This window comes from Ovis canadensis, chromosome 3 (assembly GCF_042477335.2).
Source record: "Ovis canadensis isolate MfBH-ARS-UI-01 breed Bighorn chromosome 3, ARS-UI_OviCan_v2, whole genome shotgun sequence".
Classification (NCBI taxonomy): Eukaryota; Metazoa; Chordata; class Mammalia; order Artiodactyla; family Bovidae; genus Ovis; species Ovis canadensis.
The window spans coordinates 230,363,078-230,385,191 of NC_091247.1; the positions used below are offsets into that span (position 1 = coordinate 230,363,078).

A 22,114-nucleotide genomic window follows, 5' to 3' on the forward strand; every position below is an offset into this window, starting at 1 on the left:
CAAGAGTACTGGAGAGGGTTGCCGCTTCTTTCTCCAGGGGATCTTCCCGACCCAGGGGAAGATCTCATCTCTTGCCTCCCCCACACTAGCAGGCAGACCCTCTCTCCCTGCACCACCGGGAAAGTCCAAACGTGCGCTGACTTTGCTGCAAACGCCTGCTGTCGGAGCGTGGCTTTCTGCACCACGGGCACACGCACCCTTGAGGGGTGCCTATGGCCATGCCTTCCACCCCGGTGAGTGGCTTGGGCTGACCTGAGGATGGGGCAGACTACTTAGCGTGTGTGAGGCGACCTACACCCACACTTCTCAAAGGGAATTTTAGCCGGTGAAGAGGGAGAGACGAGAGGGGACTGTGTCTTGGGAAGGAGAAGAGCTGGGTGACAACTGTGAGGGGTTCTGGCCCCTCTGGAAGCTCCTGTTCTAAGGGAAGGGTCTGAGCTGGTCACCCTGCTCCCTGTGCTTCCAGCCAGCGCTCCCCACCGCAGGGGCATGGATGGAGGCGGGTCGACCAGTTGGACGAGTGCGCAGATGTCCTGGGCAGAGATGGAGTCTCCAGACAGGATCGTGGTCCTGAGGATGGAGATGAGCGCAGGCACAGGCTGTCCGGAGTGCTGTTAGAAGCGGACCCTGAGCCCCTGCGTCTGGAGAGCGGTCACCAGGTTATGTTAACACTCCACTGCTGAAAACTTTGTTTTCCTTGTTGCATAAAATGGGAGAGAAATGCCAGGTTTCCAGCAGCGGAGGAAGCAGAAAGATGTGGATATCCCTGCAATCCAGCACCCCCACTGCTCAAACCACAGACGGATAATGGGCCGAGATGAGGCGCATGATGAGACGTCTCTGGGGGGCACTTTGGCACATGGAGCATCAATCCAGTGTGCCCCCGGATGCCCCCTCAGCGGGAAATTAAATAATGCTGAGTGACAGCTGACAGGTTCATCACCCTGGAGGGGCCCCACCCTCCAAAGGCAGGAATCGGAGTCTCCAGCTGGGGTGGAAGAGCCAATTTACAGCCCATCCTTCAGGGTTCTGACACCTCGCTCTCTGCTTGCCATTTTGTTAATGAGGAATCGCTCTCAAACCCTAAGAGGATGTTTCCCTCAAGAGGAACTTCCATGTCTCGGTGAAATTAAGCCAACTTTGATGGGGATGCAGAGAGAAGGCTTAATCGGCTTTTTCACCTTTAATGACTTCAGGGGGTGCAACCAGAGGACCGTTCATCATCGCACACTCGGAGTCAGAGAAGGGCCGCCGTTTCAGTGTGGATGTGCTCGGCTCCTGGAGCCTCGGGGTGTGAGGAGGGGCTCCAGAACTGGTGTGTTGGACCCCAGGACCCTGAGCCTCCAGGACATGCCAGCAGGGGGTCCTAGAACTGCTGGCGGGCACGCACCCACACCCAACACCACCTCTCAGCTGGCGGGCTGCCCCGCTGCCCACTCACCTCCCCTGGTCCTGGGCTGCCAGCTGGGCTGGACACTTGCTTCTCCGAGGCAGGTGTTTAGCCTGTGGAGCGTGGCCACCTGATGCGAAGAGCTGACTCGTTGGAAAAGACCCTGATGCTGGGAAAGATTGAGGGCGGAAGGAAACGGGGACGACAGAGGATGAGATGGTTGGAGGGCATCACCGACTCAATGGACATGAGTTTGGATAAACTCGGGGAGTTGGTGATGGACAGGAAGGCCTGGCGTGCTGCAGTCCCTGGGGTCGCAGAGTCGGACACGACTGAGAGACTGAACTGAACTGTGGAGTGTGCGTCCTGGTGTGAGTGAAGGAGGGAGCGCGTGAAGGACGGGCTGAATGAAGTCAGCAACAAGCGCAGCTGGTGCCCTCGCTGGCCTCGCAGGCAGCGGGGGAGCAGGTGGGAGCCTCAGTAGCACTCCAGACGCACCGCCGCCTCACCGGTGGCCCTGGCCTTGCTCGCTGTCCGGCTTTCGCTAACTTTTCATGAACAAAGCCCTTGTTACCAGTGCAGGGACTTCCCTGCGGCCTCCAGGGTCTTGAGAGAAAGAAAACCTTGGTTTACCTGGGGGATTCATGGAGAGTGGGATGGAGGGGCAAGGGGAGCAGGGCCAGGGCCCCAGCCACACCCCTCCCCCAGGGCCCCTGTGCGCCCCCCACTCACCCGCAACATCCCACCTCCATCTCCTTGTGGGCAGGGAAGGCTGCGGGAGCCACCCCAGCCATGTCAGCGTCCTGGGGCTGCTGGCCCAGAGCACAGGCCAGCCTTGAGCACCAGCCTGGACGCTCCCGGCCTGGGGGCTGGAGTCCAGGGTCCAGGCGTGGGTGGGGCTGCACCTCCTGAGGTTCCCAGAAGGGTCTGGCCCAGCTTCTGGCCAGCTCCCGGGCCCCGGTGTGACTGGTGTGTCCCTGGCCGTCCTGCCGTGTGTAGGACGTCTGGCCCCTCCTCTTCCCTCGGTAAGCACCTGTCTCCTGGTCGAATTTTCCCTTTTCATCCAGACCCCAGTCCTACAGGATTGAGGCCCATCCCGACAACATCATCTAAATCTGACCTTCTGCAAAGATCTTCCTCCAAATGAGTCATGTTCAAGGTGTGGGGGGGTTGGCACTGCAGCATCTTCTCAGGGGAGGTGGGGGGCACGATTAAACCACAGCAAAGGACACCTGTGTGTCTTTGGAGGTCTGCCTCTCGTGGGCTTTACCTTCTTGCATTAAAGCCTTTTCTCAGGCCTGAAAAGGCACCTCTAGATTTCAATATACTGACTTAGTTTATAGATTTTAGTCTTAATATCCAGTGCTGACAAATTACAGATGGAGCAACGCAGGAAGTGCATACATCTCACAGAGTGCAGATACGAAGGGGTGCGGGACCCAGATCCCACTGCACCAGCTAGTAAGATGTGGACAGGCCTGCGGAGGCCCCGCCCACAGGGCGCACAGGATGGTGGGAGTCTGAGCTCTCGTTTCCATCACCGTCTGGGACCTACTCGCATACCTGGGGGTGAAACAGGCCTCACCTGGGGTCTTGGGAACATCCCTCGTGGGACCACGGCTTCCTCTGTTACCCTGAGGCCCCAGGAGCCCCGGTCTCTCCAGCTAAAGACCAGAGAGACCAGGCTGCTGCTTGGAACCCGTGTTGGCCCCCTGCCCGCCCTCACGAGGCTCCATCGCCCTTTGTAGGATCACCACCCCCAACCCCCGGTTTTGCTCCTCTTCCAATGAGCTGGAGCTGTGGGAGCACGGTCCCCACACAGACTCCCAGCTGGGAGTCCTCCAGGGGAGTGGAAGCAGCTCGGGTGGCTTGCAGGAGTTTGGGTGATCCTGAGAGATGCTGAGAGAGCAGAGACTGAGGGTGGGGAGAAAAGCGGTCTGCGAAGGAGTCTCAACCAAGACCCCAGACAGATTCTGGGGCTGCAGCTCTTTGTCGAGGAGGGAGCGACGGCCAACCCCATCCCCTTCTCCCAAGCCTGTGAGGATGCAGGGGGAAAGAGCAGAGGGAGGGGCTTGAGGCCGCTTCTTGCACCTGCAGGCAGCAGGCGTGAACAATCACGGGGAAGTTTGTTCTCCATGTAGAGAACCTCCCTGGCAGCTTGTCATGGCGGCCATCAACCCGCGATCTCAAATCTGAAAGTTAAATCATAGCCAATTGTCACAGCGGTCGTTGCCAAGGCACCGGAGCTGCACGAAGGGTTTGTTCTAGGAAATGGCTCATTGGCGAAAATATTTTCTGCTCAGCTGAGAGCTCTGCTGCAGGGAATACAGCACATGAATTTGAAACACAAATTCAGGGCATTCGTGTGCAAAGCCTGACCTTTCCCTGCGGCGCGCTTCGCAGGCGCGTCCTGCCACGTGCCTTCCCGTGAACTTCCTGGAGCTCCTCCTGGCCCCGTTGCTAACTTCGGTGTCTGCGCTTGGAGCTGGCTGCCCACGCCAGCACCTGTCACCTGGATGTTCGCAGGAAAATAGAAACAGGCGCCGTGGTGGGAGGAGCAGCGCTCCCTGAAAGCGCACGCGCACCGGAAGCCGCGATGGGAGGGAGTCCGATGGGGGTGTTTGCAGATGCAACCCCTCGAGGGTCTGGAGATGAGACCACGCTGGGCGATCCAGGTGAGCTGGAAATCCAGAGCGCCTCCTGATGCGACAGGAGAGACCTGGGGGTGGGTGGCCGTGTGAGGACAGAGGCAGGGACTGAGGGCCGGGGCCACAAGCCAGGGGACCCTGGAGGCCTGGATGCGGGAGGAGGCAGAGAGGAGCCGCTCCTGGAGAAGAGAGCCGCTTTGATTGGGGCTGCCAACAAATGGCGTGTGACAGCCTCCTCCTCCTGACGCCCTGCCTCGCCCCACGACCCTGCCCCGGCTGTGGGTCAGAAGCATCTCCAGGGATGCAGACGGAACCTAGTCCCAGAGAGGAAAGCCTCGAGCAGCTGATTGGATAAAATATCAGGCAGCACATCCAGAAAGAAACCGCTGGGTTCCAGACATGCCTAGGAGCGCAGGAACAGCAAAGCTCCGACGCTGCCGGTGCCGCGAAGCTTCCCCGTCCTGGTTCCTGGGGGACCCGCCACACCGTGCTCCCGGCCAACAGCTGCTCCCGGGGCCAGCCTCAGGGACAGAGCCTCTGGCCTGCTGTTCCTTCTGCCCAGGCTGTGCCCTCCCCGCATCCTGCCCCTGACCGCTGAGGAGCCTCAGGAGAGGGGTCTGCGGAGCCGGGCTGCCCAGCGTGGGGAAGGGAGCCAGCGCCCACGTGGCGGGACACTCAGCCCCGGCAGCAAAGGGTGGGCACTGACTCTGCCCCTGCCTCCCCCATGATGGCCGAGGTCATCCGCGCGGCGGCGGAAGCGATGACGGTGCATCCACCCTCAGCTGTCCCAGCCTGGGCCCTGGAAGCAAATACCGCCGGCCGCGGTGGGGCAGGCGGCTCAGAGTGTCTGCAGGCTGGGAGGCTGAGATGAGGGTCCAGTGTGGCCGGTTTTGGTGAGGACCCTCTTCCAGGTGCAGACCTGCCTTCTTCCATCTTCAAGGGGCAGGAGAGCGGATGAGCTCCTTAGAAGGACCCTGCCCCCCTTCATGGGACCCTAGTCTCATGACCTAGTCACCTCCCATACCCCCCGCCAAGGCCATCACACTGGGAGGGAGGCCTTCAACATACGGACTCCGGGAGCACGCAGACACGAGCCCCACTTCAGGGCCGGGTGTTTGGTGACAGGCGCAGGGAGCTTGTAGTCTCTGGAAGTGAGTCGCTCAATCGTGTCCAGTTCTCTGTGACCCCACGGACTGTAGCCTGGCAGGCTTCTCTGTCCATGGAATTCTCCAGAGAAGAATACTGCAGTGGGTATGCCCAACCCAGGTCTCCCGCGATGCAGGCGGATTCTTTACCATCTGAGCCGCCAGGGATGCCCAAGAATCCCGGAGTGAGTAGCCTATCCCTTTGGCAGGAGATCATCCCAACCCAGGGATCGAACTGGGGTCTCCTGCACTGCAAGCGGATTCTTTTCCAGCTGCGCCACCAGGGCAGGCCTTGTAGACTCTACTTGTGGACAAACCACAGCCCAGACTCCTTCCTTCTCTCCCCGCACCCGGCCCACGCCTCAGAGCAGCATTTCCCGCCCAGAACAGCCTAACAGGGGGAGCCTGTGAGGACACAGCAGCGTCAGCACGGTGGAGCTCACAGGAGGTCAGGCCCTCCGTGTCCACAGCCTTGTGTAATCACACGAGAACCCCAGAAGGAAAGCACGTGATTCCCACCTTTCACAGATGAGAACCTGAAGACTGGGGACTGAAAACCCGTCCTCCAGACTCAGAGGTGCGGGCGGTGGTGGAACAGCCTGACTCCCAACCCCCCACGAGCAGCACCCAGGCAACAGAGCCGACCAAAGTCCCCACCTGCTCTGCTTCCCTCGGCTCATTTTCAGAATCTCCCAGCGCCCACAAGATTCCTGAAGCCCATGAGTTGCCAAGAAGCGTGTCGGCTGACTATGATCAGAGATCATTTTGGATAAAACCAACTGTGTCAGATGGGAAGCTGCAATTTGAATTAGATATTTCCGATTGGGCCTGACCTCTGCAAATAAGAAGTTCTTGAAGAAGGGAGGGGTTCCCTGGGGCTGCAAGGGTCCCCAGAGTGAGGAGAAACCAGGATTTCCCGAGGTGCTGGTAAACCTGTCTCGGTTAAAAGGCATCACTTTAGGAGCACACCCAGAGCTTCTGGACTTTCCTTGTCTGCATTTAAGTGATCATCTGACCAGAGGGGCAACCCCGATGCCCAGGGCTCCTCCAGGGAGGCTCAGCTTAACCTTCACCAACTAAAACTAGGCAGCAGCTGGCCAGAGCAGAGTGCCCAGGCTGTGTGCTAAGAAAACACGTTTCCAACCCCCTCTGCCACCTCATCCCCTACGGGGACCTCAGTAAGTCGTCAGCTTCCGAAACAAGGTCACCTCTGGCCTGTCCTGAAGCTACGCAGAAGTGACATGGTGGCCAGGAGCCCCTCTGGGGTCCACGTGGGGTAGATCTCTTTCTGTCTATGCAGACATGACTCAGACGGTTGACCCCAGAACATGCAGCAGGACTGTCCTTCCTTCCATCAAACCCTGTGAGGCCCGGCCCCCCACCCCTCCCCAACCAGCCTGGGTGGACACAGCCCTGGATTTTGTGCTGAGGCCCTGTCCTCACCTCCCCAGCGTGGAACCTAGCCCGGCTTCCAGGAGAAAGAGAGCATTTGGACTCACGAAGTCTGTTCTCTCCTTCTTGGAAAGATGGAAAAATAAGATCTACACACAAATCAACAACAAAGTGCCTCAGGGCAGCTGAGCTTCCGTCTCCCTGATGATCTCAACGACCTGAGACCTGCCCGGGGGTCTCCCTACAGATAGCGAGAGTGAATTTGGCATCTTTCGCCCCCACCCATCTGACTTCAGGCTGGCCCGGGGGGGGGGGGGGGTGGCTGGCATTTCTCAGGGCACAATCCGCAAACCCCAGGACTTCCTCACCACCCCTGCAGCCCAATGTCTTTCTTTTCTTGGGCTGAGGTTTCTGACAATCGCGACACTGGGGATGGAGTGTCAATGCTGTTCCCAATTAGTCTTGCAGCCTTGGGAGGGCTCCAGGCACCAGGTGGGTCCCCCGAGACCATTTGAAACAATTTTGTGTGGGCAAAGCACTGAGGAAAAACCCTATAAACACTGCTCGTGAAAACACTCGGTCTCTGCAGGAGGAACATTACCCGCTTAGAAAAGAAGCCGCCCTCGTGAGCTCACAGGTCTGTGAAGGATGCCCACGTTTCCGGGACTTTCTTCTGCTCAGCTGAAGTTTTGAACAAAGCCCACGGCTCGTGTGATGCTAACATTTACATAACGAGCCAAGCCAGGCGGGCTTCCCCTCTGTCCGTGGCTGGGAAAGCATCCTCAGTCGCATGTGTGGGCGGCGTGTGCAAACATCTGGGCGGACGTTTCCAGGCAGAGGCTCCATCGCCGGCCCTGGGACTCTCAGGCTGGGAGGGCAGGGCCACCGTGGCCGTCTGCCCGGCCGTGCCCTCTGACAGTGCCCACCAGCAGGACATGTGGGGGCGTTCATGTTGGGCACACACAGGGCCATGCTGGTCAGCCCGTGGTCACTTGGCTGGGTCTCAGCCTGGGTGACACCGCAGAGCTGCTGAGCCACTCATGGGAGCCGCAGAAGGAAACCCGCGGCTGAGGCTCCTGGTCTCCTGCAGACCTCGGCGGGGCGGCTGCGTGGCCCCGGCCACGGCGTGCTCTCACCTGCCCAAGCACCTCTCTCCCTCTTGGCGCCTCTTGACCTGGCACGACCCCTGCACGCCGGCCCTCCTCTCACCTCCCGTGCCTGTGGGCTCTGGGCGCAGGGTGGAAAGGGGACAAGGCTCCCTGGGCACCAGGATGGGGGAGAGGTGTGGGGCATGTAAGTCTGCTAGGCTCTTCAGATGAGCGGGGTTGGTGGTTCCTGCACCAGTGCCGTGAGGCCAGACATCTGAAGGACCCCCCAACACACACACTCACTCACTTATACACACATACATTTACACACACATACATTTACACACATACACACACACTTAAACACACACTTATACACATATACATTTACACACTCACATGCATACATTTACACACATACACATTTACACATACACATTTACACATATACACACACATACATTTACACACATACACTTACACACATACACATATACATTTACACACACATACATGCTTACACACATACATTTACACATACACGCACACTTACACATACACATTACACACATATACATTTACACACATATACATTTACACACACATATTTAAACACACATACACTTACACACACACATTTAAACACATACATTTACACACATACACATACACACACTTATACACACATACCCACATGCATATATATATATACACATATACACACACACTTACACATACATACACACACATACACACTTACACATACATTTACACACATATACATTTACACACATACACACACACTTAAACACACATACACTTACACATTTATACACATTTACACACACACTCATACACACATACATTTGCACACATATACATTTACACACACTTACACACTTACACACATACATTTACACACATATACATTTACACACACATACATTTACACACATACACACACTCACACACACATTTATACACATAAGTTTACACACACATACATTTACACACACACTTACAGACATACATTTACACACATACACACACTCACACACATACATTTACACACATACGTTTACACACACACACACACACACACTCCTCCAACTGTCGTCTGCACATCTCCAGACGCCTGGGCACACAGATCCGGATCCCAGGGACACCCCTCCTACAGGCGGGACCACTGCGAGGGGCGGGTGGGAAAGTGGGTCTTCACTTGGCCCTCGCATCCTGTCCACAGAGGGTCTTTGGGTGGAAAGCCCTCCTTCTGGAGACCGGTGTGGGTTTGGTTGTTGTTTTTTTTATTGTTTCCCTAACACTTTGTATTGTGTCCATCTGGGAAGATTTGTTGTCTGACTTCTTCAGGAGGGTCCTGAGGCTTAGACGGTTGGGGACCCACCTTTCCTGCTGGGCCCCGGTCAAGGCTGCATCTCCATCAGACGTTGCTGGGTCTCCTCTTGAGGCGGTTGGTTCCACACCCGAACTCCATCGCAGATGCCGAGGAACAGGAGCCACACCCTGGGGACGAGCTCAGCGTCTTCCCAAATCCTCAGCCAGGTTCGTTCCCCTTCATCCTCCCATCCCGAGTGGACCTTGCCATCCATGGACCTGCAACCAGCCTGGACCCAGACACCCTGCAGACCCCGCTCAGTGGTCACACTGGCGCTGATGACGTCCGATGTTCCCCAGTGAACGTGCGCGTTTCCTTCCCAAATCCTGGCGCACAGCCCCACCTTTGAGCTCACCATGCCCCCACCATGGACACATCTCTGTCCTTCAGGGGTCCCGCGGGGCCTTCAGAGAACCTGCAGCCCGGCAGAGCAGACACAGCTGAGGCACTCGGGGAGCATCTGCTGGGTTTGTTTCCGCATCAGGGACGTCTGTCCAGTAGGATAATGCCTGGACCACCCCTCAGATCCTCTGCCAGAAAGAACGAGACGTCAGGGGCAAACTAGTCCCCTACTCAGAGGCCAGCCTGAGAGCCGGGAGGGTCTCCATGGGCCGGACCAGTGGCCCTTCACTCTTCCTTGGATGGAGCCTGCATCCTGGCCCACCCCTGCCAGTCCCCAGGGCTTCCCACCATCACCCCACTTCAGACCTCACAGTTCTGTTATTTTTTACACTTGCTGTGACACATTGATTCTCTCCATTCTGTGCCTTTGCACGTCTTTTGTCTCCTGCACAGAAAAGCTGTCTGGGGAGCTGGTCAAAGCCACTTCGGATCCCAAGGGGCAAGCACACAACATGTATAGGTTTTCACCATTTGGTGCTGAAAACATCGCTGGTCCGAAGTTGATGTGTGCTGCCAGCCATGGACAGCAGCCGCGTGACCCAGACATTTCCACCTGCTGAGTTGCTGGCGACATTTGACATCCAAAGAGAAAGAGGCTCCTCCCGCCTCTGCTGCTGCTGGGGGCAGGGATCTGAGTGTCAGGATTTGTTTCCAGGGAAAGATCCCAGGGCCCAGGGGCATCCGGAACGGGCCTCTCCTCTTAGCTGCCAGGCAGGGCGACTGATCCTGGCTGATTCTTCTTCTGATTGAAACAGATTAGGGTTCTCAGCTGGTTTCTGGTCTTTGCAGTGAAAACCCAGCACACAGGCTCTGCCAGCACGAGGCTGTGTGAAGTGAACCCCAGCCCCCCCCCCCGCTCCCGCCCTTGACGAGGCCGCGATGCCGCGCGGTCCTGACAGGCCATCTGACACGTGCATGCTGGGTCGCTTCAGTAGCGTCCAACTCTTTGCGACCTCATGGACTGTAGCCCACCAGGCTCCTCTGTCCATGGGATGACCCAGGCAAGAATACTGCAGTGGGTTGCCATTTCCTTCTCTGGGGGATCTTCCTGACCCAGGGATCAAACCTGGGTCACCGACACTGCAGCCAGATTCTTTAGTGTCTGAGCCACTTCAGTGGATTAATTTAGTGTATCAAAGCACAGAAAAGATGTTGAAACCTGTAGATTCGGGTGTGGGAAATATGGGGCAGCCTCGTCACGAGGGCCGAGGAGACTCAAAAACACCAAGACGGAGAACAAGACCCCCAGCTGGCCGCCAGCACCGTTGCTCCTGCTTCCCAGAGAGGAGCGTGCTTTCTTCATGGGATATTGTGTCTTCAGTGAGTCTAGTAATGAAATTTTTAAAAACCCAGTGACGTTGATCCAAATTTTGGCTAGGAAGCCTATTAAAATCGATAACAGCAGCCTAATGCATTCTAAGGCATGGGCACCGGAGATGATAAATCTTGGAAATTTGCATTGTATAAAAATGTTTTAGTCAATGGTTTTGTAGTCAGGAAGATTCTCTGACTCTCTGATTGGCTGCTCCGGTGCAGAAGACTAAAGATGAGCACTGTCGGACGCATGCGGATCTCCAGGGAAGTGTCTGAAGTGGAGAACGGCTTTCTTGTTCGGCTCTTGAGCATTCACTTTAATGACTTAGTACCATTTACTGTTTGGAATCTGCAGCCCCGTAGGCACAGAGGCCGTGCCAGGCATGGAGCCACAGGCCCCGCCCTCCTGCCCACTGTCTCCAGCACAGGAGACGAGCAAGGGGTGGAGGCTGACGGTGCGAGAAAGGGTTCCCATCAGCGACTCTCCACCATCCGTGCCTGGGAGTCTCCACCCTCTCACCTGCCCCTCCCTGAGTCCCCGCAGGGCCTGGATGCTCGGCCTTGGCAGACCTGCTTGGTGTGCATCCTGTTCTCTGCTCCAGCTGCAGTGGGTGCCCTTCCTCGGAAGGAAAGGCTGAGGTCCCCTTCCTTGGGCTCTCCTCCTGGAGGACATGCAGTTTTCCTGATTACTGTCACCAGGCCACAAAGGTGACATTGTCTGTGATGACCGGTGTCTGAAAGTCCATCAGAAAAGGCGAAACTCCAGGACGAGGAGAGTGGCTCACTTTATCCAGACCGCAGGTGGTCCTAGGATGAGAGGAAGGCGAGGGCACACAGGGGCCTCTGCCTCGCCTCTTCCTGGCCCAGGCGCAGAATTGCAGCTGATGCCCATCCTTCCGAAGCCAGCTGGCCAGGACACACACCTTTTCTGTGCTGGAAGCCTCTGCTCCCTCCTCCAGGGCTGGCCCAGGGAGGTCTTCAGAGGCTGCTAGGATGCCCAGCACCCCTGATACACAAGCCCACCTGGTGATGTCAGTTTTCACCTGATCCTCCATGGAAGGACCTTCCCCAGAGGACACAGAAATGTCTCCACCACCCCTGGGCTGGTGTGTGTGTGCCCACAGCACATCCAGGCTGCACATCGCCGCCCCAGATGGCCTGCCCTGGCCCAGCCCTATTGGCATGTCCTCCCCAGCAACTGCTGGCATCTTGCTTTCTTTGACCTCACCTACAACAATCATAATTATGGAGGGTTTGGTGCTGACCTGTTTGCTCCTTGTGTCCTGGTCTCTGACTTAAGTGTGGATTCCTGGGAGTGGGCACAGATCTCTCCTGAATTGCAGTGCCAGCGTCTAACTCAGGGCACAGCTAAGAGGTGGGGTGACTGCTAACGAGCGTGGGGATTCTTCTCCAGGGTGAAAATATTCTGGAATGAGATAGTAGTAATGATAGCCCAACAGGGAAGCCTGGCATACTATAGTCCATGGGGTCACGAAGAGTTGGGCACAACTTAGTGACTGAAAAACAACAAGATATCCCACCTCTGTGAATGTGCTAAAACTGCTGAATTGTATGCTTTGCTGAATTGTAACATCAGTTCAGTTCAGTCACTCAGTCAAGTCCAACTCTTTGTGACCCCATGGACTGCAGCACACCAGGGCCCCCTGTCCATCACCAACTCCCGGAGCTTGCTCAAACTCATGTCCATTGAGTCAGTGATGCCATCCAACCATCTCATCCTCTGTTGTCCCTTTCTCCTCCTGCCCTCAATCTTTCCCAGCATCAGGGTTTTTTCCAATGAGTCAGCTCTCTGCATCAGGTGGCCAAAGTATTAGAGCTTCAACTTTAGCACCAGTCCCTTCAATGAATATTCAGGACTGATTTCCTTTAGGATGGACTGGTTGGATCTCCTTGCAGTTCAAGGGACTCTCAAGAGACTTCTCTAACACCACAGCTTGAAAGCATCAATTCTTCAGTGCTCAGCCTTCTTTATGGTCCAACTCTCACAAGCATACACAACTAATGGAAAACCATAGCTTTGACTGTACAGAACTTTGTTGGCAAAGTAATGTCTCTGTTTTTAAATATGCTATCTAGGTCGGTCATAGCTTTTCTTCCAAGGAGCAACCATCTTTTAATTTCATGGCTGCAGTCACCATCTGCAGTGATTTTGGAGCCCAAGAAAATGAAGTCTCTCACTGTTTCCATTGTTTCCCCATCTATTTGCCATGAAGTGATGGGCCCAGATACCATGATCTTAGTTTTCTGAATGTTGAGTTTTAAGCCAGCTTTTTCACTCTCCTCTTTCACTTTCATCAAGAGGCTCTTTAGTTCTTTGCTTTCTGCCATAAGGGTGGTGTCATCTGCATATTTGAGATTATTGATATTTCTCCCGGCAATCTTGATTTCAGCTTGTGCTTCTTCCAGTCTAGCGTTTCTCATGATGTACTCTGCATAGAAGTTAAATAAGCAGGGTGACAATATACAGTCTTGATGTACTCCTTTTCCTATTTGGAACCAGTCTGTTGTTCCATGTCCAGTTCTAACTGTTGCTTCCTGACCTGCATATGGATTTTTCAGGAGACAGATAAGGTGGTCTTGTATTCCCATCTCTTTCAGAATTTTCCAGTTTGTTGTGATCCACACAGTCGAAGGCTTTGACATAGTCAATAAAGCAGAAATAGATGTTTTTCTGGAACTCTCTTGGTTTTTCAATGATCCAAAGGGTGTTGGCAACTTGATCTCTGGTTCCTCTGCCTATTCTAAAACCAGCTTGAAGTTCTTGGTTTGTGTAGATTTGAAGCCTGGCTTGGAAAATTTTGTGCATTACTTTACTAGCATGTGAGATGAGTGCAATTCTGCAGTAATTTGAACATTCTTTGGCATTGCCTTTCTTTGGGAATGGAATGGAAACTGACCTTTTCCAGTCCTGTAGTCACTGCTGAGTTTTCCAGATTTGCTGGCATACTGAGTACAGCACTTTCACAGTGTCATCTTTCAAGATTTGAAAGAGCTCCACTGGAATTCCATCACCTGCACTAGCTTTGTTCGTAGTGATGCTTCCTAAGGCCCACTTGACTCCACAGTCCAGGATGTCTGGCTCTAGGTGAGTGATCACACCACTGTGGTTATCTGGGTCGTGAAGACCTGTTTTGCACGGCTCTTCTGTGTATTCTTGCCACCTCTTCTTGATATCTTCCGCTTCTGTAGGAGCCATGCCATCTCTGCCCTTTATTGAGCCCATCTTGGCATGAAATGGTCCCTTGGTATATTTACACTACTAGACCCACCCTTTGAAATTGGTGAAATGAGCTCTTCAAACAGAAAGGAAACGGCAAGCCAAGGAAGCTTGGAGCAGTAAGAAGAGTAGAAGTATGGGTGCCTGGAACTTTATGAATATGAGTTGATTAAACAAAAATGATAAATCTTTCAATAGTCAAAACTATGACATTAAAAGTGATGAAGATAAGAGGACCTTACGACGTCAGCTCTTTAAACTTTGTTTAAAGATAGTGAGAATTCCACACTTTACTTCAAGCTATAAAACGCTGATACAGGTAGAGTCACATATGTGCACTGAAATACCCACAGAAACTACTATAAAACTGTACAAAAAGATGCCGTAACACCACCATAAATCAATCTGGAATTCTGGAATTAATCCGGAAGTTCTAAATATGAACAGATGACTTAGAGGAAAGTTTTAAGCGAGAATGAGATATAAAGGAACAAACAGAAAACATCAAAGTGGTGTTTAAATTCCAGCTGATCAATGATTACATTAAATGCAAATGGTTTAAATATACACATAAAGAAATGGAGATTTTCAGCGTGAGTAAAAAGAAAACACAGCCCAACTGTACACTGATCCCAGAAACTCTATATTCAAAGGCATAGAGAAGCCTGCGTAAGAGGACGGAAAAGGACACACCACGCACCATGCAAACATCAGCTAAGGGGAAAAATGGAGACTCCACAACTAAGAAAATCACTAACAATAATGAGCGGCATCAGACGATCTAAGGATCAGTCTACCAGAAAGACTTGGCCATCCCAGACGTGCGCACGCCAAGAAGTGAAGCTTCAAGACTCAGGAGGCGGGAGGGACCACATCCTGGGCCAGAAAACAAAGTTTAAAGAGCTGACGTCGTAAGAATGTGCTCTTTGGCCATAAAGGGGTCAAACTAAGACTCAATAACAAAAAATTGTGTAACGGTTAGAAATTAAACAACACAATTTGAAATCATCTATAAGTTAAACAGAAAGTCTCCAAATAAATTTAAAAAGACGTAGACCCAAAGGAGATAGAAACACAACATAACAAACCCTGATGCAGTTAAACCAGTGCTGAGGATGAAATTCGTAATATCGAACGTTCACCTGAGTTACCAGTCAGTAACTGAGACTACCTTAAGGATCTAGAAAAAGAAGCAAACTAAACCCAAAAGCAGCAGAAGGAAATAAATGATAAGAGGAGAAACCGATGGAATTAAAAGTAGGAAAACAAGAGAGAGAACCAATTACACAGAAATCTGGGTCTTAAAGATATCAACGAAATGGATCAATTTTTATCAAGATTGAAAAAAATGCAAGAGTACAAGCATAAAGAACAAAGAATCAATATCAGAAGTGCGGTAGAGGATCTCACTGCATATTCGATAGCCTTTCAATATGCAACAAAGGCAAACTACAAAATTTACTCTCAGACATGCAACAACTTAAAACATTAACTCCTTGAAGCTGCAAAGTATTACAGTTCAGCCAAGATGAAACAGAAAATCTAAACAGTCCTATAGTTCTTAAACATTATTACATTTGTAATTGAAAAGCTCCTGAGAAAGACATCTCCAGGCTCCAATAGTTTCACTAGAGAACTCTACAAAATATTTAAAGAAGAATTAATACCAATTTTATGCAACAATTTTGGAAAAAAATAGAAGGGACATGTGGCACGCATCTTACGAGGCCAGTAAGACCTTAATACCAAAACCAGACACGGGCAGAGCCACAGCAGCAGCAAAAAACACGGGCCAACAGCTCTCATGAACTTAAGTGCAAAATACTCAACAAAATATTAGCAAGCTGAATTCAATCAAGTATAAAAACATGTATAAGCCACAATCAAGTGGGATTTCTTCTATGTATGAAACATCTGCAAATCAACGTTATCTACCATGTAAAGAAGCCAGAGGAAAAAAAGCATATGATCACATCAGCTGATCCAGAAAAAACATCTGACAATGTACAATGCCCATTCATGAGAAAAACCCTCAGCAAGTCAGGAACTGAATGGGACTACCTACTGATGAGGAGCGTGTACAGAAAGCCTGCCCCTGGTGTTATATTTAATGGTGAAATACAGATTGTGTTTCCCTTAACATTGAGAACAAGACCATCATGTCCTCTCTTGTTACTTTCATTCAACATAAACATAGTACTAGAAATGTTAGCTACTAAAATAAGGCAAGAGGAAAAAGCCTAAAGGCTGGAAGTTCAGTTCAGTTCGGTCGCTCAGTCATGTCTGACTCTTTGCGACCCTATGGACTGCAGCACGCCAGGCCTCCCTGTCCATCACCAACTCCCAGAGTTTACCCAAACTCATGTCCATTGAGTCGGTGATGCCATCCAAACATCTCATCCTCTGTCGTCCCCTTCTTCTCCTGCCTTCAATCTTTCCCAGCATCAGAGTCTTTTCAAATGAGTCAGTTATTCGCATCAGGTGGCCAAAGTTTTGGAGTTTCAACTTCAGCATCAGTCCTCCCAATGACTATTCAGGACTGATTTCCTTTAGGATGGACTGGTTGGATCTCCTTGCATTCCAAGGGACTCGCAAGAGTCTTCTCCAACACCACAGCTCAAAAGCATCAATTCTTCGGTGCTCAGCTTTCTTTATAGTCCAGCTCTCACAACTGTACATGACTACTAGAAAAACCATAGCTGTGACTAGACGGACATTTGTCAGCAAAGTAATGTCTCTGTTTTTTAATACACTGGCTAGGTTAGTCATAGCTTTTCTTCCAAGGAGCAACCATCTTTTATTTTCTTGGCTGCAGTCACCATCTGCAGTGATTTTGGAGGCCAAAAAATAAAGTCTGTCACTGTTGCCCAATCTATTTGCCATGGAGTGATGGGACCAAATGCCATGATCTTTGTTTTCTGAATGTTGAGCTTTAAGCCAACTTTTTCACTCTCCTCTTTCACTTTCATCAAGAGGCTTTTCGGTTCTTCTTCACTTTCTGCCATGAGGGTGGTGTCATCTGCATATCTGCAGTTCTGCATTTCCCCTGGTAACCTTGATTCCAGCTTGTGCTTCCTCCAGCCCAGCGTTTCTCATGATGTACTCTGCATATAAGTTAAATAAGCAGGGTGACAGTATACAGCCTTGACGTGGTCCTTTCCCAAGTTGGAAGCAGTCTGTTGTTCCATGTCCAGTTCTAACTGTTGCTTCCTGACCTGCATAAAGGTCGGAAAGGGAGAAATAAAACTATCTCTGCAGATAACACTAATACTTAAAAGTGGAAAAGCCCAAGAAATCTACAAATGTCTCCAGAACTAGTGAGTTCAAAAAAGTTTTCAAATACAAGATCAACATAGAAAGATCACTTGAAAATCGATATACTAACAGAGCATGAGGAAATTGAAATGAAAAACAATAGCATTTATAATCACTCCAAAAATAATTAGACATCTCATTTCAGCAGATATTTAACAAAACATGTATAGGATCGGGATGCTAAAATTGCTTTAAATGCAAATGCAGGTATTCAAGGAAGACTGAAATAAATGAAGAGGCAAACTATGGGCTAAACGTAATAAAGACGTCAGTTTCTCTTACCCTCAGTCCACTAATTGATCTTTAGGTTTAATGCAATTCACAACAAAATTCCAATAGGGTTTCTTGTATACAGGGTCATAGCAATTCTTTATATGGAAACAAGCAGATCTTAGGATGGTTAACGTAATCTTGGCAAAGAATACTACAGTGAGGGAAATCTCTCTACCCAACCTTATGACTTATTGTATAGCTACAGTAAACAAAAGACCCTGGTCTTAGCAAAAGCATAGACACACAGGTCAATAAAACAGAATAAAGCGTCCAGAAACAGGTCCACACAAATATGCTCAAGCGATTTTTGACAAAGATACAAAAGCAATTAAATAAAGGATCACCTTTTCAACAAATAGTCTGCAGCAAGTGGACATCCGTGGGCAAAAATAATGAATCTAAACTTCAAACCTTGCAAAAAGTTAACTCAAAATAGGTCTTAGACTTGTATCTAAAGTGTAAAGTTATAACTCTGTTGTCAAAATAATGGGAAAAAATTTCAGGCTCTATGGTTAGGCAAATAGTTCTAAAACTTGACACCAAAAGAACTATCCAAAAAGGAAAAACTGATCAACTAAATTTGCCCCGAATGTAAAGATGCTCAATTTCATTAGATTTCAGGGAAATCAAAATAAAACCACAATGAGACACCACTATGCACTTACTGGAAATAAACAAGTGGTAAGGTCAAATGCTGATGGGACTGCAGACAAATAAAAGCACTCCCGATTTTACAGTTTCTTTAAAAACTAAGTATGCAATTACCAAACTACCTAGCGATTACACTCATGAGCATTTATCCTAGAGAAAAATTAGTATGATAGCAGATTTGTAATAGCCAGAAAATAAAACAGCGCGCCCTTCAATGAGCTGATGGTTAGACTAACTGTAGTTCATCCAGACTGTGGCAAAGCACTAAGAATAAAAAAAGAACCGGTGATACCCAACAACACGGATGGATCTCTAGGGAATTATGCTGAGTAGAAATGTTCTCTCCCAAGAGGGTTCTTGTGGTATGAGTCCATTAATGCCATTAGATGGAAAAATTTCAGAAACAGAGGACAGATTGGTGCCTGCCAGGGGTTAGGAATGGATGGAGATGTAGTAGTTATAAAAAGTCAGCGGAAGGGATCTTTGTGAAGAACTCGTCAGTGTCTGGACGGTGGTAATGAAAACACATACCTATCCGGGTGATAAACGCATACAGAACTAAACACACGCAGAAATTCAAGCCAGCCTGGGGAAACTGGATGGCTTTGCTGACCTATATTGATATCAATATATTACATTATGGTTTTGTAGAATGCTACCATTGAGAGAGACTGGGCAAAGGGTACAAGGGTTCTCTATCTTAAAACTGCATGAAAATCTACATTATCTTAATAAAAAATTTGAAAATCTACATTATCTTAATAAAAAATTTGTGTGTAAATTTTTACCGTTATCATCAGAATCAGCTGCCACACCAAGTAGTCTCAGATTCAGCGTGCTGAGCACAGACCATGGCGAGAGGCAGGGGAGAGTCGTGCTGGGCCAGGGCTGCGGCGTGGAGACCTGCATGTTGGTGGGGATGAGGTGAAACAAAATCGTGTGTCCAAGAGTCCTGATCAGTGGTGATGTGCACCTTTCGCCCTCTGAGACTTTTACCTGGGGGCAGGTTTGTCCTGATGGCACCAGGGGAGGGTCTCCGCCAGAGTCAGGGTCTGGGAGTACAGGTGGAAATTTGAAATGGGACTCTCCCCATTGGCCCCACATGGTCAGCAGCTGTCCTGAACCAGGAGAGTGATGTCTGTCACACATGCTCGCAGACGCCCCTCCCTTCTCCCTGGTGATGTCCGCGGATGCCCCCTCCCTCCTCCCCGGTGCTGCCCGTGGACACCCCTCCCTCCTGCCCACAGCAGGGCGGGGCTGATGCCCCAGGGCCTCCCTGGCCGGAGCCTAGTCCAGGTATTGGCTCCAGAACTTCCAGCCAAACTTCCTCCCTCTGCTTCTGGTATGGAATTTTCCAGAGAAGCTGAGGGGTTTGGGGGCGAGCACTCTGCCCTGTCTCTCCAGGGGTGCCCAGCTCCCACCACCATCAGCAAGCAGGCCCAGCAGCCCTCCTGCCTCTAACCTGTCACGTTGTGGACTTTCCCACACGACTGTCTCATTTCGCTAATTAGAAGAACCTGCTTTCCCTGGGTCTGCGAGCAGCACCCGGAGGAGGCCGGAACTCTGAGCGCAAGGGAACCTCTGAGATGGGTAAGGTAAGGTGCAGCCTCAGGCTCTGGGAAGAACCTCGAAGCCCTGACTTGGGTCCGATAGTGTGGCGCCCAAGGGCTGGGTGGTTCTGATGGATCAGGCTGGCGGTCCTGGTGTCTCGGGAGGACAGCCTCCCTCTGGGCACCGGCTCTGCCATCCCATCTTGGAGATGCTGCCTTGGGGCCTCAGGGCTGGGGGGCCTTGCCGGCAGCACACGACCTGGGAGGGAGACGACGGAGGCGGGGTGCTCCGGCCTGTGACAAAGGCCCCCTGCCCTCAGCAGGGTTGGCGCACCGCCGGCCCCTCTAACCGGGATGCTGCCCATGTGTTTCAGCAGGGCATGGGCCTGCTCCTGCATCTGCCACGGGTTCTCATCCCCGACTGCGCCCCGGTGCTGTGCTCTATGAATCCTCCCTTGTCTTGTGCTAAATCCCGTGGAAGAGTGTATCAGGAACACACGGGAACACCGCGGCAGCCCCCAGGGGCCGGGCACGAGCAGGGTTACACTCTTCTGTCCACGGTCCAGAATGCACCTGTGGCTACGTGGCTACCATCCGGACACGTGGGAGCAGGAGGCAGGGACGCAGCCCCTGCACCACCCGTTTGTCTGCCAGTGGTGAGGCCCTGCACCCCACCCCACCCCAGGTGGCTGTACGCTGGGCTCCAGGACTTCAGGCCAGCCGGCAGGGTGGCCTCTGGTCCAGGAAGTAGGTACAGGTGAGGCGCTCAGTGCATGTCTGTCCCTGGAGTGAATGCATCCAGTCAGCCAGCTGCCAGTCCACAGCGTCTCCTGATTCTTACTCTAACCCCTCTGCTCAGGACCGTCTCCACAACCCAAACTTAAAGTGAGAAGACAGACGACCCAGATCAGCTGTCACAGGACCCAGAGGTCACAGTGTCAATCTCCCGCTGTTCAAGTGATGAGGAAAGTCGGACCCCTCCGGGATCGCCCTCACACAATGGGATGCTGGCCTCAGGGGATGTCTCGGGGTGCTGGTCCTGTGCAGCCAGAGCTGGGGGGTGTCTCCCAGTGGGAGTGGCCATGGTACCGTATTAGCCCAAGTAGGGTTTCAGCATCCCTTAGCGCTTGACCCTTTATCCCAGGCTTTCCTCACAGGCTGACACGCCCAAGGGGACAGAAAGGAGCTCATTCCTCGGGCGTGTTTATTTTTTGTTTTTTGGGCTCAAACTGTTGACAGCTTTTAAGTCCAAATTCCAGTTTTCTCCATCAGTTAGTTCCCTGTGCAAAGATGTAAAAGAGGTTTGTAAGACTCTTTAGGGGAAATATATTTATATATAAAACATCACCAAAGGACACAAAAGCCCTTGAGGATAGAAAAGTGAGCACACAGAGACACAGCCCATGTGGCGTGAACGTTGGCAGTGGAGGGGGGATGGGCAGGTGACCATATGCTGGACAATGGGCTCCTCAAACGGAAAAAAATAAAATTGATCTTTTGTTGTTCCATAGCTAAGTCATGCCCGACTCTTTGCGACCCCATGAATCGCAGCATGCCAGGCCTCCCTGTCCATCACCAACTCCCGGAGCTTCCTCAAACTCATGACCATCGAGTCGGTGATGCCATCCAACCATCTCATCCTCTGTTGTCCCCTTCTCCCCCTGTCCTCAGTCTTTCCCAGCATCAGGATCTTTTCCAGTGAGTCGGCTCTTCCCATCAGTTGGCTCATCCCAAAAATTGGAGCGTCAGCCTCAGCATCATTCAAATGCACTGAATGACGTCCCTGGGAAACAAGAGGCTGAGAAGACCTGCAGGAGATGCTGCGGTGCCTGTGGCTGGTACGGGGTGATGCTCAGAGCACCGAAAACCGCACAAGGAAGTGAGCTGAAGACAGACAGCTGAACAAAGCTCCAGCCAAGGGGATGAGCAGACACAGAGGGAGAAAATAAAGGCCAATGACATTCAAAACTTCTGAACTTGACAGTAATCAGAAAAATAAAAATCCAGGCAATCCAATATGAAATCACACAATTTGGACTGTCCAAAGTGTAAATGGTAGGGCTGTGAGGAGGGGTGGGTGACACCCAGGGAGGTGGGAAATTCACAGGACCTCCTGCAATCAAATGCACAGGCCAGTGGCCCAGAAGCCCTCTTCTAGATGTCCATGTGGGGGTTGTAACCACAACCCCCTGGCGAAAGGAGAAAGCCAGCAAGAACGCCACTGCAGTGGGCTCTTAGTGATAAAACCTTTCTTGAAATAACCTAAATATTCATGAGTATGAAGTGAGAATACTATTCAGCAGTCAAGTGAGCAA

The 22,114-nt window shown here is 51.5% G+C and overlaps 1 long non-coding RNA gene across 1 annotated transcript; it reads right to left on the reverse strand.

Annotated features, from left to right (window-relative positions):
- Window positions 1-14,151: 14,151 nt before the first annotated feature.
- Window positions 14,152-19,388, reverse strand: LOC138438360 (uncharacterized). Its single transcript, XR_011256301.1, has 3 exons — window positions 19,246-19,388; window positions 19,038-19,152; window positions 14,152-17,225 (listed from the first exon to the last, which is right to left on the reverse strand). It is a non-coding gene; the product is annotated as an uncharacterized lncRNA (long non-coding RNA).
- Window positions 19,389-22,114: the final 2,726 nt, after the last annotated feature.